Source organism: Malaclemys terrapin, chromosome 11 (genome assembly GCF_027887155.1).
Source record: "Malaclemys terrapin pileata isolate rMalTer1 chromosome 11, rMalTer1.hap1, whole genome shotgun sequence".
Lineage (NCBI taxonomy): Eukaryota > Metazoa > Chordata > Testudines > Emydidae > Malaclemys > Malaclemys terrapin.
In genome coordinates this window covers 49,118,997-49,135,786 of record NC_071515.1, presented here as the reverse complement: position 1 = coordinate 49,135,786, position 16,790 = coordinate 49,118,997, and the positions used below count along the sequence as shown (strand labels likewise).

The 16,790-nt window shown below is 41.6% G+C and overlaps 1 protein-coding gene across 6 annotated transcripts in view; it reads left to right on the top strand.

Annotated features, from left to right (window-relative positions):
• PKP4 (plakophilin 4) overlaps positions 1-16,790 on the top strand; it is a 214,697-nt gene that overhangs the window by 173,796 nt on the left and 24,111 nt on the right. The gene's annotated exons all lie outside the window — the stretch shown is intronic.

Genomic DNA, 16,790 nt, shown 5'->3' with positions numbered 1-16,790 from the left:
CCCAAATAGAAGAATGTATTTAACTTGTCCCTCTAGAAGCAGAATTTCTCCCATGACAGCAACCAAGCCTGCCCAAATCAAGTCAAACCCATTCTTGAAGTAAATGGAAAATTACTTACTATGCAGAAAAGGTGATTGTTTCCAAGTGGCTTCAACAGTCAGGATTCAACGGATTGTCAACCATTCAAAATTATTGTATATTTTTGTACCACAGAACCTCAAAAAATGTTTACTATTTTTAATGCAATAGTGCACAGACAGTCCAAACAGGATCAGGATCCCACTGGGGTACACGTTGACGAATCACGCAAAGAAACTGTCATAGTCTTGAAAAACTTACAAGCTATAACTAGGAAACAACTTTTAAAATGTGACAAGCTATTTACTTCAATGTTAATGAGTGGAAATATTCATCTACTGTGGAAAGCAGTCGTGTTATTTTCTGAATTTCTATGCTTGACAGATCAAAAAAAGTAGGAATGAATATTCTTGTACAGTCGTATCATTCTACTGTGGATCACTGAAATAACTTTTTTAAACTATGTCTCCTCATTTAATTTGTTACTAGGTTTCACTGAATGCTTTATTTTCTAACTAATTTAGTAAACCATAGGTTAAAAAGCTCCCACACTTCTCTTAAATACATGACCATTCAGTTAAATTCCTGCATTTTCTGTTGCATCTTTACCTTTGAAAGAAGCAGGGCCTGATTGTGTTTCCAGAGATTTTGTAAAAACTCTCAAGTATGATCAGAACCATTTCTTATCATTTGAGATCATTCTTGTGTATTCTTCATTATATTTAAAGAGTTAAGACTAGGTAGAAATCTATGAACCGTAATGAATTTTTCTGTTAACAATTCACAATTATCAATTGCTATGGTAATATTTTTTTTAAATCAAAAGATACTTTTGGTTTCAATTTTATTTTTACTTGATGTCTGAATTCCCAGTAACATTGTAAAGTGCATGTCTGAGGTATCTTAAATGCCTGGATGAAAAGCAGGAGAGTACTGAACCCAGAAGAAATGTCATTGATTTGTTACCAGACAATTGAGTAACCTTCATTTCCAGGACTGATGATTGCAAGTGAGAAAACATCAAACTGTCTGAAATCATTATGCTTTTAAAACAGTGTTTGTTGGAGATGTTGCTTTTTGAAAAGAAGTGATCCAGAGAAATCCTGGAGAATATTATTAGAAGTAAATATCTGGGCCTTTCTTCATTAACTATGATAGGATCTAGACATCTTTTAAACACTGATGTAGTATTGTCTAGCATATGTCCACAGAGCTGTAATTTACCTTTATTTATGCAAATATGGTGTATAGAACATTACAAAATGTTATTAATTACATCTGAGATAGAAATTAATAAATTACAAAGAAGTTTTGCAGGGAGCAGTTGATGGTGAATACATCCATTTCAGACTCATACCATACTAGAGAAATATGGTAACATATGGACAGGAGCACCACCAGCTTTTCCGCCGCCCTAGGGCGGCGGAAGGTCCCACCCCCAAAATGCCACCCCCGACAAAGGCGGCAGAAGATCCAGCCGCCGCGGTCACCACCCCCCAAATGTTAGCGCCCTAGGCGATCGCCTAGGTCACCTAATGGGTTGTGCCGGCCCTGACTGGATCCGTTCCCTTTCTCCTTTTATCGTTAAAGATTTCTAAGCCAAATTCTGACCCCTCAAAAAGCCCAAATAGTCCTCCTCCCCGTCCCAAGGCACATTATAACATGAGTGGAGACACTCGACAGCCAATATTTAATCCTCAAGAATTCAGCAGAATTATAGAATCATAGAAATGTAGGATTGGAAGATAGATCATCTAGTCCAGTCCCCTGCACTGAGGCAGAACTAAGTATTATCTAAACCAGGGGTAGGCAACCTATGGCACGTGTGATTTTCAGTGGCACTCACACTTCCTGGGTCCTAGCCACCAGTCCGGGGGGGGCTCTGCATTTTAATTTAATTTTAAATGAAGCTTCTTAAACATTTTAAAAACCTTGTTTACTTTACATACAACAATAGTTTAGTTATATATTATAGACTTATAGAAAGAGACCTTCTAAAACCGTTAAAATGTATTACTGGCACGCGAAACCTTAAATTAGAGTGAATAAATGAAGACTCGGCACACCACTTCTGAAGAGTTGCCGACCTCTGATCTAAACCATCACTGACATTTGTCTAACCTGTTCTTAAATACCTCCAATGACGGAGATTCCACAATCTCCCTAGGTAATTTGTTTTTCCTACGGTCTAACGTAAATATCCCTTGCTGCAATTTAAGCCCATTTCATGTTGTCCTGTCATCCATGGTTAAGGATAAAAAATTTATCACCCTCCTCTTTATAACAACCTTGTATGTACTTGAAGACCGTTATCATATCCCCCTTCTCCAGACTAAACAAACCCAATATTTCAATCTTTCCTAGTAGGTCATGTTTTCTAGACCTTGAATTATTTTTATTGCTTTCTTCTGGATTTTCTGCAGTTTGTCCACATCTTTCCTGAAATGTGGTGCCCAGAACTGGACTTGGTATTCCAGTTGAGGCCTTATTAAAGCTGAGTACAGTGGAAGAATTACTTCTCATGGCTTGCTTACAGCACTCCTGCTAATACATCCCAGAATGATGTTTGCTTTTTTTGCAACAGTATTATATTGTTGGCTCATGTTTAGCATGAGAACCACTATAGCCCCCAGATCCTTTTCTGCCATAGTCCTTCCTAATTAGTCATTTCCCATTTTGTATTTGTGCAATTAAATATTCCTTCCTAAGTATAGTACTTTGCCTTTGTCCTTATTGAATTTCAGACCATTTTTCCAGTTTGTCAAGATCATTTTGAATTCTAATCCTGTCCTCCAAAGTGCTTGCAACCATTCCCAGCTTGGTATCCTCTACAAATTTATAAGTGTACTTCCTATACCATTGTCCAAATCATTTATGAAGATATTGAATAGAACCAGACCCAGGACAGATCCTTGCGGGACCCCATTAGACATGCCCTTCCAGCTTGATTATGAACCATTGATAACTACTCTCTGAATATGCTTTTCCAAACACTTGTGCACACGGCTTATAGTAAGTTCAACTAGGCTATACTTCTCTAGTTTGTTTATGAGACGGTCATGTCAGACAGTATCAAAAGCATTATTAAAATCAAGAAATATCACCTCTACTGCTTCTCCCTATTCACAAGACTTCTTATTTTGTCAGAGAAGGATATTAGTAGGGTCCTAAGAAATTCACGGCCATGAAAAACACATGAAATCTGACCATGAAATCTGGTCTTTTGTGTGCTTTTGCCCTATACTATACAGATTTCACAGGGGAGACCAGCATTTCTCAAACTGGGGGTCCTGCCCAAAATAGAGTTGCAAGGGGGTGGTTGCAGTATTGCCTCCCTTATTTCTGCACTGCCTTCAGAGCTCAGTGGCCGGAGAATGGCAACTGTTGGCTGGGCTCCTAGCTCTGAAGGCAGCGCCTCACTAGCAGCAGCGCAGAAGTAAGGGTGACAATACCATACCATGCACCCTTACTTCTGCGCTGCTGCCTTCAGAGCTGGGTGGCCAAAGAGTGGCGGCTGCTGACTGAGGGCCCAGCTCGGCAGGCAGCAGTGCAGAAGTAAGGTGGGAATACCATACCCTGCCATCCTTCCTTCTGCACTGTGCTGGCAGTGGCTCTGCCTTCAGAGCTGGACCCTGAGTCAGCAGCTGCCACTCTCCAGCTGCCCAGCTCTGAAGGCAGTGTCACCGCCAGCAGCAGCGCAGAAGTAAGGATAGCGGTACTGCACCCCCTCTACAATAACCTTGCGCCCCCCCCCCCATCTCCTTTTTGGGTCAGGACCCCTACAATGACAACACTGTGAAATTTCAGAATTAAATAGCTGAAATCAGGAAATTTACTATTTTTAAAATCCTATGACCATGAAATTAACCAAACTGCACTGTGAATTTGGTAGGGACCTAGATATTAGATTGGTTTGACATGATTTGTGCTTGACAAATCCATGTTGACTGTTACTTTATCACCTTATTTTCTTTTAGGTGCTTACAAATAGATTGCTTGATTATTTACTCCATTATCTTTCTGGGTACCAAAATTAAGCCGATTGGTCTATAATTCCTTGTGCTGTCCTTATTCCCTTTTTTATAGATAGGGAATATATTTGCCCTTTTCCAGTCCTCTGGGATCTGTCCCATCCTCCACGAGTCTCAAAAATAATTATTAATGGCTCAGAGATCTTTTTAGCCTTCTTCCTTAGGTATTCTGGGATTTATTTCATCAGGACCGGTCAACTTGAAGACACCTAACTTGTTTAAGTAATTCTTTCTTTTTCTATTTGAGCTTCAGATCCAACCCTTTTACATTGATTTTCACTAGGTTAGCCATCCAATCACTAACATTTTTGGTGAAAACTGAAACCAAAAAGACATTTAATACTTTGGCCATGGCTGCATATTCTGTTGTTGTCTTTCCCTTCTCATCGAGTAATGGGCCTGCCCTGTCCTTGGTATTCCTCTTGCTTCTCATGTATTTGTAAAATGTTTTCTTGTTGCCCTTTATGTCCCAACCTAGTTCAATCTCATGGTGTGCCATGGCCTTTCTAATTTTGTCTCTATATGCTTGTGTTGTTTTTTTAATATTCAGCCTTCATAATTTGGTGGTTTCCATTTTTTTTTCCTGGTGTAGCCAGGGTGGTCTCTTACCAGACTTCCTCTCTTTCCTACACGTTGGGATAATTTGCTCTTCTGTCCCAATTAAAATCTCAGAAAACTGTCCACTCTCCTGAACTCTTTTTTCCCTTAGCTTTACTTAACTTACTCATCTACCAATTCTTTGATTTTGCTAAAGTCTGCCGTCTTGAAGTCCATTGTCTATATTTTGCTGTTTTCCCTCCTACCATTCCTTAGAATCATTATCTCTATCATTTCATGATCACTTTCGCTCAAACTGCCTTCCACTTTGAAATTCTCAACCAGTTCCTCTCTATTTGTTGTTATCAAATCTAGAATAGTCTCTCCCCTGGTTGCTTTTTCCACCTTCTGTAATAAAACATCTCCAGTATATTCCAAGAATTTGTTGGATAATCTGCGCCCTGCTATATTATTTTTCCAGCAGATGTCTAGCTAGTTTGAAGTCCCCCATCACCACCAAGTCCTGTGTTTTGGGTGATTTTGTTAGTTGTTTAATAAAAGCCTCATCCACCTCTTCTTCCTTGATAGGTGGTCTGTAGTAACCCCTTGTTTTTACCCCTTTTACCTTTACCCAGAGACTTTCAACACGTCTGCCTCCCACTTCTATCTCAACCTCAGTGCAAGTGTATACATCTTTAATATGCAAGTGTAAAGGTGTGGGACTCACCCCTGCGGCACCTCCTGCTGGTTGTCTCAGGGAATTAGCTCTTTTCCAGCCTGGGCCCCCTCTGCAGGCTGGTGTCCCGCTTGTAGCTGGCCCCGTCTCCCTCCCGGACCCCGGTGCCCCGTTACCCTGGGGCTTGCCCCCTGGCAATACCCCACCAGTCTCTATGGGTCTCCCCTCTCTGGGAAACCCCCCAACCCTCTAATCCCCACCTTGCCTCAGTCTGGGCTACTGCCAGTCATCACCAAGCCCCCCACTCCCTGGGGCAGACTGCAGTGTAAAAGCCATTCATCATAGGCAAGGGGGGTTTGGACCTGCTGCCTCCACCTATAGCGGAGCTGCCCCTCTGCAGCCCTAGTACCCTCTAGTGGGCCCTTCCTTCAGCCTGGTGCTCTGCTAGGCTGGAGCTCCCCAGCTCCCTGGCCCTTCCCCAGCACTGCTCCACCCTCAGTACCTTCTCTGCAGACAGCCAGGCCTTGCTCCCGTCAGCCTCCGGAGCACCCCCGCTATGGGCTTTGGACCAGGCTCTGCAGCCTGGGGAATTGCCAGCCTGGAGAGAGACTCCTTTTGGCCTCTGGCTCACAGCCTTTTTATACCGGCCAGCTGTGGCCTGATTGGGGCGTGGCCCAGCTGCGGCTGCTCCCCGAATCAGCCTAGTAGCTGCTTCCCCCTGCAACAGCCCTCTCCCAGGGCTGTCTTAAGGGCAGGACCGGGATACCCACCCTGCTACAGCAAGGCAATGCCATCTCCCTCTTTTCTCGGCCTGTTCTTCCTGAACAATCTGTGCTCTTCTATACCAATATTCCAGTCAAGTGAATTCTACCACCAAGTTTCTATGATGCCAACTATGTTGTAATTGTGATTATTCACTAATATTTCTAGTTCTTCCTGTTTATTCCCCATACGTCTTGCATTAGTATACAGACATCTAAGATGTTCATTAGATTTCCCCTCTGTGTTCCATCTTGTCTCTTCTTTGTCCCTGTTATGATTGCCACTCAGATTCGGATCCTTCACCCAGGTTTCCATGTTTTGGACTCCTGGTGACATCATCTGTGCAACCATGCATTCACCTCCAGGATGTGTCTATCTCTGGCTGGGACCTTACCCTTGACTGGAAGGATAGATGAGAACACCACCTGCGCCCCCAACTTCTTCACCCTCATTCCCAGAGACCTGTAGTCACTTCTGATCTGATCAGGGTCAGACTTCGCAGTATCGTTCGTACCCACATGGATGAGCAGCATGGGGATGGATGATCCTCACCAATCCTTCCATAATGTGTCAGATATAGACTTTTGGCAGGCAGCACACTTCTTAGGATGCCAGGTCAGGCCAGCACTGGATCCCTATGTTATCCTTAGAAGGGAGTCATCGATCATCACCATCACCACCCTTTGTTTCTTCTTGAGAGTGGTGGCCATAATGCTCCCAGCACTGATGGTACATGGCTTCTCCTACTCCTCCCCCGTTGGGAAAGATTCCTCATCTCACATTGCCAGGGCAGTATACCATTTTTTTCTCTCTATGGACGGTGGGTTGAGAGCAGAAGTAAAGCACTGCCCGCTGCCAGAAGTAACCAGCAGCCAGCCTCTTCCCTGTGAAGGAACAGTTTCCTTCTCCCCGATAGTGCTACTACAGTCCCCTCCAGCTGGAGTACTTCCTCAGCCTTGGAGTTCTCCTTATGAATGCTTTCAGTGAATTTCTCATGTGCTCAGTCTAGCCACCTCCTTCTGTAGCTCTCCCACCTGTTTTCTGAGAGATTCTACCAGTAGACAACTCTCTCACTTGATGGTGCCCGCACCCAGGATTTCTATGATGAGGAAATGCAGGCCACAAGTCTCTGCAAATCCTCAGCAAGACCTGAGTAGAGGTATCCATGGTCAGTTTTTCTGTCTGAACACAGATGCAGGTGGAGGAGCCAGGAGCAGTGTTGGCATTGGCAATGCGACCTTTCCTGAGACATGCTGATTTTATTCTTTCTCCCTCCTACAAACTCCCCTCAGTGGCTTCAGTGCTGCACTCTGTCATCCAGGATGTGGCTTCTGAGAAATGGGAACAAGTGTTCATAGCCCCTTAGCCACTGTTCCATGTTCTGGAAATGCCCATTTTTCCATTCCTCGTGGTTGATGCCAAGGCCTTATCTTCCTGTATTATCATAGATGTAGTGACGTTTCCAACAGAAAGTAGGTTTCATTGCACAAGGTTTGAGGTCACAGTAATTGCCATCTTACCTTTGGTTTCAAAAGCCCTTTATGTAAGTTGTTGGAGGGTTTTCATCCTTTTGCTTACATTCTTTTGAGCTGAATCATCCTCAGAGTCTCTTCTTGTATCTCTACACAGAAAGATCCATGTATGTTTCCACTGTCAGCTCATGCCACATGCGACACCATAATTGGGATCTCAAAGTTGTCTTTGTATTTAACTGACAGACCTTCCCTTACAAAGGTCTCTAAACCTCCAGAAAGGTAATGTGATATTAGAACATTGAATCCCATAAGGACCCTCCTTTCCCAGTTTCCTTGCTCCTCTGTGTAGTCATCATCATCCTCTCACTTTAGTTTTACATCCCAGAATGAGGAGTTTCATTAGTTCTTGTCTTCTTCTTGCAGGAAGTTCCTTTGATCTAGAGGATCCTTTTCATCCTGTTGGGGAGAGTCCCAATAAGCAGACCTCTTTCTGCTGGCCCAGGATTGACACTTTCTGCTTCTTTTCTGTGGGTGAAAATCTCATATCATGTGTTGGGGGAGTCGGGAGGCCTCCTCTTCACATACCAGAAAAGGAACATGATCAGTTCCAAGTGTATAATCAGATTTCTTCCAGACTCTGATCCATTGTAGTTTTGCTCAGCTGCTTGGCTAGTATCCTAGAAGAGCTGTCTGCCTATTTCTTTCCAGTTGGAGACAAAGGGAGTTTTTCTGCAGGTTCTCCCTGAGAAACTCTATGTGGATTTTTTCTGTCCTGTTCTAGACTTCTGCCTACACAATCTCAAGATTTGTCAGTCTTCATTTCAGATAGAAATGCCCAAATCCAGTCTCTAAATCAGTGTTTTTCAACCTATTTACCATTGTGGGCCACATATGCCTCCTACAGTGTGTTATGTGGGCACATCCAATACTACCTGTATGACCCAGTTGATGTCACATGGGCTGCAGCCGTGTGCTGATTGGGCCACGGGTTGAGAACCATTGCTCTAAGCCATCCTGTCTTCGTTGTTCAGTGGACCTAATAATATACACCCTTTGAGGCTACAGTAGCAAAATTTTGGCAAAAAAATCCAGTTGTTGCTAACACCACTGCAGCTCTGCCAATGACCATAACAATGGACGTTCTAGTGCAGAAAAGGCTCCTGTAGCTCATATCATTCGCTTGCTGTTGAGATCTGCTCTGAGCAGGATTAGACCACGTGGTGTTTGCAGAAACTTCATCTACACTAGAGTTTTCATCCATTATCCATTCATGCCATTATCACTGTGAAAGCTTCAATGGTTGTAAACTTCCGCCAAAAATATGGCAGACAAGACTCCATGCATTTTGTAGTCTTCAAGCCCTGGAGGAAGACAAAACAAAGGAAGACAGGAGTTGACATTCTGTATATTTCCAAAAAATAAACAAAAGGGGGAAAATTAAAACACCCTCTGACATTCTTATTACACCATAAAGAAGACAAAAGGGCACATGCCCATATTTAATCAATCCTTTGCCAGTTGCCTTTAAAACAAATCAGCTCTCCAACATACCTGTAGTTTTAAATATATATACATTTTAAAAGGAACAGAAAAACCTTGAAGATTTTTTTCTACTTTGTCATAAGCCTTGACTGCACTACGAAACTTAGGTTTTAGGTTTCAGCGATGGTTTCTGAAACTGTGCTGGTATCAGTTTCTTTTGGTCTGCGTTTGTATTTAAATCACTAAAAACTGATTCGGATTGCAACTACTACAGGTACTTTTTGTCAGCAATAGGTAATTTTCCTAGTATAAACAAGGCTAAAAATGTGTAAATGATAAATAATACAGTTAAATCTTACCTCCTGTACAAAAAACATCTATTGCTGACAACAGATTGCTGAACACATTTTGTCCTTGCAAGTATAGCGAAGGATAAAGTGTGTTCACACCATTTTAGAAACTATGGTTAAAACCTGTAGCCTAAGTTGTCAAAATGGTGCTATATATATTTTTTTACATGGTTACACTTGCAGTTAAACTGTGTGCAGCTATGCCTGTTGCTGCAAATTCAGTGTCCGCAACAGGTAATTTTGTTACTGTGGACCAAACCTTACTGTGCTCACTCAACACGTCATCCTTTTCTTAACTACACAGAATACAAAGATATTAGCACGTGTTTAAAACCAGTTCAAAAGTTCATGAACTTACTATATTTCATTAACTGTATTTTAAAACAAGCACAAATTGGGTACAGAAATGTAATTTTTTTTTCACTGTGTAAGACCAGGGTGAAAGAAGGAGACTGCAGGCATATACATCTTGCTAAGCATTAATTTGATAGGGGATGAGAAGGACACACCGTTTGATATCTAAATAGAAAAATGCTATTTTTGGTTGCTTTTCATATTGCATTTTATATATTTTTGGTATTTCACAGAGGGCTGCTGTTGATGGAACTAAGGGAAATATTCTGAGATTCTATTTTTCTGTTCCACTTTACTGGCTTCCCCATTTTCCTGAATCTTTCCTTCATTTCTTCACAATAATGAATTTCTTCCATTACAGCTCCATTACTTGTCTTAAATTCCCCACTGCTACCAATGCTGAGACTTGACCTCTCCTTTATACTCTGTATTTCACTGTTTTGTTGAGTTCTCTAAATCTGATTCTTTTTTATTTTTTTTTTCCTTTCTGTCTCTACTTTTTGCCCCCTACTCCTCTTCTGACTTCAAGAACAGTTCAGACTCCACAAACTGAAGGCATACCTCCCACAGTACTTCAGTAGCTCAAATATGGACAAGGCAGGAGGAGACTGACTCCTTACTCCAACAGCCCAGGGCCAGATTGAGGTAATCCAAGACCTAGCCACACTGTGACATGGGGAGTCCTCTGGCTTCATTTCTATGGCCTCATCCCCACACCATGAGCTTTCCCTGCCTCTCCACTTGGACTCTCCCACTGTCATAGCACCTCTTTCCTTCCTCCCAATAGTGCCCCTCTCTTCAGAATCCCAGAGAGACAGGGAAAGACTGGGAGTAGCAGGGAAGTATTTACACCCTAGCAGCTGGGGTTTAGCTACTTAAATAGGTAGGTGAACAGGATCAGCTGCACTTTTCTACTCTCAGTGTAAAGGGCAGTGCACCACAGGTAGGTGTGCCAGTGGTGTCCATCGTAGTGCCTTTTGGGAAATTTTTGCAATGTGTTGTGGGATAGAAATGACTTGCCGTGGGGTCTCTTGAAGCTAGGGGTCAAGTTCCCAGCATGCAACTTTCTCCATCCCATAATGCCATCCATAATTTTTGTGCCTTTTTAAAAAATCCCATAAATCCTCGTGGCACTTTTTGCTGTCCACCATCTGACAGAAGCATGGAGCCTGCAGACCTCTGCATTATTCTCATGAAAGTTGCAAATACAGGATGCACAATCCTCCTATATTTGCAGACCTACAGGTAAAACCACACAATGTGGGGAAATGATTTCTTCCAACACAGGGTGCTAAGGGACACAGTGAAAAACAATTCAAGGTTATCTGTGGCATTCATGGAGCAGTTTCAGATGCTGGGGAGTCTCTTCTGGGCCCATGACTGATGGGATCACATTGTAATGCAGGTTTGGGACAATAAACAGTGGCTGCAGAACTTTTGGATGTGAAAGGCCATATTCCGGGATCTGTTTGCCAAGGTTGCCCTTGCCCTCCAGCACAGGGACACCAGAATGACAGTTGCACTGACAGTTGAGAAGTGAGTTGAGAGACTCAAAGGCAGAGCAAGAAAGCCAAACAGCAACCTATAGGCCAAATGTGGTCCTGAGAGATACCTAGAGAAAGGGTCTGGGTGGGGATTGCTGGCTGAAAGAAGCTTGGGCTTGTAAACTAAGAAACTACTCCTTTTGTTTCTGGTTCCTCCTGCATTTGGAGCAGCAGGACTTTGTACATTCCTTGTAAATAAACAAAACCACATAGAAGAAAATACCAGGCTCAATCATCAATTTCTTCTCCCAACTGGAACATAGTTTTACTGCAAGTTAATCTTTGTGAGGTCAACCCTGGAAGGGAGCATATGTATGTTTACCTTGCAGTAAAACTCAAGTGTCTGGTCAGTGTGTTTTTACCTCAGCCTAGATCATGCATGTTAGTTACCTAGAGATTAAAAAAAACCCATCATTTTTATCAGTGAAGACCAGGCCTTAGAAAATCATATCAAACATACAGTATTTATAGATTAATTCAGAGCAGCCCCCACACCCTTCAACATCTTGTAACTCTAAAGAGTTAGAGATGAAAGCTTTATACCACTGGAAGAGGGATGACTAAGGCCTGGTCTACCCTAAGAATTTACTTTGGTATAGCTATGTCTCTCAGGGATGTGAAAAATCCACACCCAAGAGATGTAGCTATACTGACCTAACCCCTAGTGTAAACCAGCGCTAGGTCAACAAAAGAATTCTTCTGCCTCTTGGGGAGGTGGATTACCTACACCAACAGGGGAAAGCCTCCCATCGGTGTAGGTGTCTATACCAAAGAGCTACAGCACCGCAGCTGCAGCCTTTTAAGTGTAGACAAGTCCTAAGCTTTCAAAAGGGACACAGATCCAGCTAACCCAATAACCATTATAGAGATATTGGACTTTGATCTTGTCACCACTGCAGAAGTGAATGTTGCCCAGCCAGCATTTCAGAGCAGTGAAATTTTGGGGGTGAAATTCCACATTTAGGGGAACGTATGTTTTTTAATATTAAGCTATGTCTACACATGTGGTAGCATGTAGAGTACAAGCATTACACAGGAAGCTACATCCTGCAGTGAAAGGCTTTAGTGGGGGAGGCAGTGGAAAAAGGTGCCAGCAGCTCCCCACTCCAGAGTTTTTTCCTGCTGCCTACCCCTTCTCAGAGCCTTTCCCTGTGGTGAAGAAAAGCACCAGCAGCGGAGAGGCAGTGGGATTCTGCACTGCTAAAAATTAGTAGTGTAGACATGGAAGGCACTGCTTGGTCGTGTAGAGAGCCGTGTACGGTACATACCCTAGGATTCGGGCATATAGGATACTCCACTCACCTAAGACGTGCCTCACCATCTACACTGATATTTCTACCCGTGCACTCTCTCTACTCTACATGCCACCCTACATGTAGATACAACTTTAGACCGAGTGATGGAGAGGGATTCATGCAGAGTTCAGGTAAGGCCGTCCAAGGTACATAAGTACAATTTGTTGTCTTAGTCTGCAGTTTCACATGGATATTAACTTAATGTGTGCATCATAGGTGAGACTGGTAGAAATATCTATTATGAGGTTACCCAGTACATCCAATTATAAGATCCTATTTTCAGTTGCTTAGTCAAATTTTAACCATTTTGGCTGAAATTTCCCATGCTGGGGTGTCTGCCTCACGCTTAATTTCAGCCAAAACTGTTCAGCCATTTCCGAGAACAAGGGTAGAGAAACAAGTTTTTCTCGTGTTAAAAAATGCTGGCAACCTTTTTTTTTTTGTTTTTTGTTTGTTTTTTTGAGAAGTTCTAGCACTACCGTGTTTTGGAGCAGGAACCTTAAATTTGGCAGAGGGTTTGGCTTTTGTTTCAGGGATCTGCCTTTTGCCATTCCTGTGAAAATCCACTCAAAGATGCTGAATTAGAAGCTTTCGAAAAATCTCAATTGTTCAACGGGAAGCCAGTGTACGAATGCATCCAGTGCCCCAACTGGGTATCTCATAATTGAAAATCACAACATAAAACAGAGGACTGCTCATAAATATATCTGCCTTCACTCACCCCAACTCAACTGCCTTGAAAAAGATGGGCTTTGCTGCATGCCTGAAGGTTTTGCTCTGTCACATTTCTCTGTGGCCAGAAATGTTTGAATAATGAAGGGAGAATTAACAATGTTTTAAGGGTTTGGTCAAACTGAAAAATTAATCATGTCATTTATAATAGTAGTTGTAATGGTCTATTGAGGAAATGCCGTTTAATAACTTTCTCTGGAGGTTTGTACACTGCTATTCTGCTCTATAAGTAGTGAAATACGATACATGAAAAGTAAATTAAAAATACATCCAGTGAAGGATGAATACTAACTGAGAAGTTAGATGAATTTTCAAGCTGTGTTTCCTGGTGGGAGAAAAAATTATGATAGAAATGCAGTGGACTAAATACTGCTTAAATTATTTACTAAACTATATCAGTCCAACTGATCGCAAATGTGTGTGTATAAATTTGTCGTTCCTTAGATTTGGTTTCAGATTTGGTTTAGTTTTTTATAAACTATATGTCTGTAGCAGGGTGGCAAGCTATCGGACCCTGGATAGGAATAAAAACTAAAATAATTTCTGTTGACACACATAATAGGTGGATCTTGTTAGCGCCAACAAAAGCTGTGACAGCAAAGGTCCTCAAGGGCAAACCCTGGGAACTGCCAAGTTTGGGGAGAAAGTTTAGGCTAAAGTTGTTTGTTTCTAAACCTTTTTGTTCTCTACTGTAGCATGCCTGTCACCCTAATTTACTTTACTCATGAGGAGGAGGAATATAATCTAATGATTTGAAAACAGGGCTAGTAATTTATTTCTACTCTGCTCCTGCTGCACTGAATTGCTCTGCAGCCTTGGGAAAGACGCTTAATTTAAAAGCTTCAAAAAAATTTTGCCTCTCAATTTTTGGGTGGCCAGCAGCATTCAGCTGGAGTTATGGATCTCAGCATTCCTGAAAATCAAGTGCATGGGGTCTCAAATTGGTCACCCAAAATCAGAAACCACTTTTGAAAATTTTAACCTGAATTGCCCTGTATGAGTCCCTCACCACCTTTACTCCTTGAAAACTGGGGTTGGTAATTCTTGCCTCTTTCAAGAGGGTACTGTAAGGATTATAATAGCTGTAAAACTTTGACAGTGAAAGGAATTAGAAAAGTGCAAAATAGTATTGGTAACAAGAACAAACTTTACTCTCCTTCTTTCTTAAAACTTTTGTCTTGAAATGATTTAAAGTAATTGCTGTTGCTATTAAAAGGGTCTGTGCCATATTAGAATCTAACAGCATGTACTTTATCTTGTTTGTTGTATTGCTATTATGAAAGGATATCACTCTTGTATTCTCTGCCTTCTCATCTGTCTTGTTGTCCCTTAGGGTGGATGTCTTTTCTGTTTACTATTTTCTTAATAGCATTTTTCATGACCCATCAAGTGTCACCCCTTCAGTGAAGATGGAGGGGATGTGGTTTATTACTTTTTAAATGAGGTAGTGAGTGCACAGATATTATTAATTTCATTAGCTGTCCCCAGAATTTTTTTCACTGCAAAGGGATAAGTAGAATTGATCAGCCTCTTCCTAATGCTTTTTCTTATGATTATTTTTCATATAGTGCTGGTAGAGTGTAACCACTACAGCAGCACCAACAAAGTGCTTAGTACAGCAGAATATTATTTCAGCTACATATAACCTTGCTAAAGAGGGGAAGGAATAAATCACTGGTTTCTTTCCAGTTCTCTTTGATGCCAGGAAATTGTTTGTTAAATTGTATCTATTATGTTTTGATTCTTTGTTTTCTATGGTAAAGTTTGGTACTAGATATGCAACTTTTGGAGCATTCTTCCTGATGATAAAGTTGCTAACTGCATGTCTTTTGTATAGAGTCTAACCCCCAAAAAAGTTTTTCATTTGTTTGAGTACAGACTGACCATTTCTTTTCAAATAGCAGAAATTAAAGCAACGTAAGACTTCTGTCCCAATCAGTAAGTCATCTCAGATGAAGTGGAGTTGACCAGAACATTGCATCTTAAATAATGTTGGCTGTAAATTGTGTTCTAAAACAAATACACATGACCTAAGCTTAAATACAATTTTAAAACTTCTACTGTAAATTATTTTTATACTGAATGGAATTTGGCAAATCTGATTCCAAGTGTTTGTCTTTATGAACAGGAATAAGTGGATTTACTCCTGTGTCTATGATTATTTAAATTTAACCCTGAGTAGTGACAGTCAGCTTTTGAAATAGTAAAGGTTGTATTGGCATGTTGCTAAAAGCAGAGGAGCACCTAACTTGCATACATATTTACCTACCATACAAAATGCAAGTATTAGCCAGGAGTCAAATACGGGATATCAGAGCAGGTGGAGAAATGATATTCTTCAAAGGTCCATGTATTTGAGACACAAAATGAGACACCACTCACAGTGTATTGTGAAGATGATCAAAATTACATCATGTATGCTCTGCTGAACTCCTGGGGCTTGGCTTCTCCCGTTGGGTTCAGATACACCCATGGAGTCTGCTGGGCTCTTTGGGCTTAGTTCTTTCATGACTGTAGCAAAAAAGAAAAGTGGTAGTATCTCCTAAGCAGTATTCATTCATGACTCCAAAATGAGATGTCATTCACAGTAAATTGTACAGACCTTTGTAATGTGATTTTCTCTTTTCTTACATGCTCTGGTCAGTAGTGAAATAGTTAATGTTGACATTTAAGTTATCATCACTGAGTTTCAGAGTTAACATCTTACGGTGAGCTGAGATCAGTTTACTTCTCAGATTCACTTTTTAAAAATTGAAAACTTAGATTCTGCACGCAAGATGGCATCTGAAGAGTAGTGAATATATGCAGCATGCCACTTGACTTAGAACCCTAGTATTAAGTTAATTTTCCACACAGTTGGCCACCACTGTTCTTTCTCATCCTCTGCCAACTTTACAGCATTTTCTCTGCTTCTCTCTCTCTCTCTCTCTCTCTTTTTCTCTCAAATTGAAGAACTGTGAGTTGGTGCTTGTAATTTTGTGGGGAGTGCTGGGAAGATTTTTGTCTGAGAGGAGTTGCTAGTTTGGTTGGTTGTTGAGATGTGTAAGGGTTTAGCAGTTGGAGGTACAAGTGTCAGGATTGTGGTATTTATCTCCGGGGAGCATGTAGGAATATTTGGCAACTAAGTTGGGGTTCTGGGTATCTCTGTATTGTTACTAGAGAAGCACAGGAGAATCTTCCTCCTGGCTTCTAGAATGTGATGGGGAATTTTCCCTCTCCTGACAGGTAACACAAACAGGGCTGTGTCCTCCTCAGTGAATCTTTCTTTTGTACCCCATCAAATCAATAAAGGGAGTTTCTCTAAGGTTCTTTTTTTCCTTGATGTGAGAAGTATATTACATTCACTTGTGCACCTGCTCTCTCGCGCTCATCCCCCCCCCACCCACCCCAGGGACCCACCAGCTTACCCAACATTAGGTCCATTGTGATAATAATCACATGTTCTGTCTGTTCCATCAGGAAGTTTAATTTGT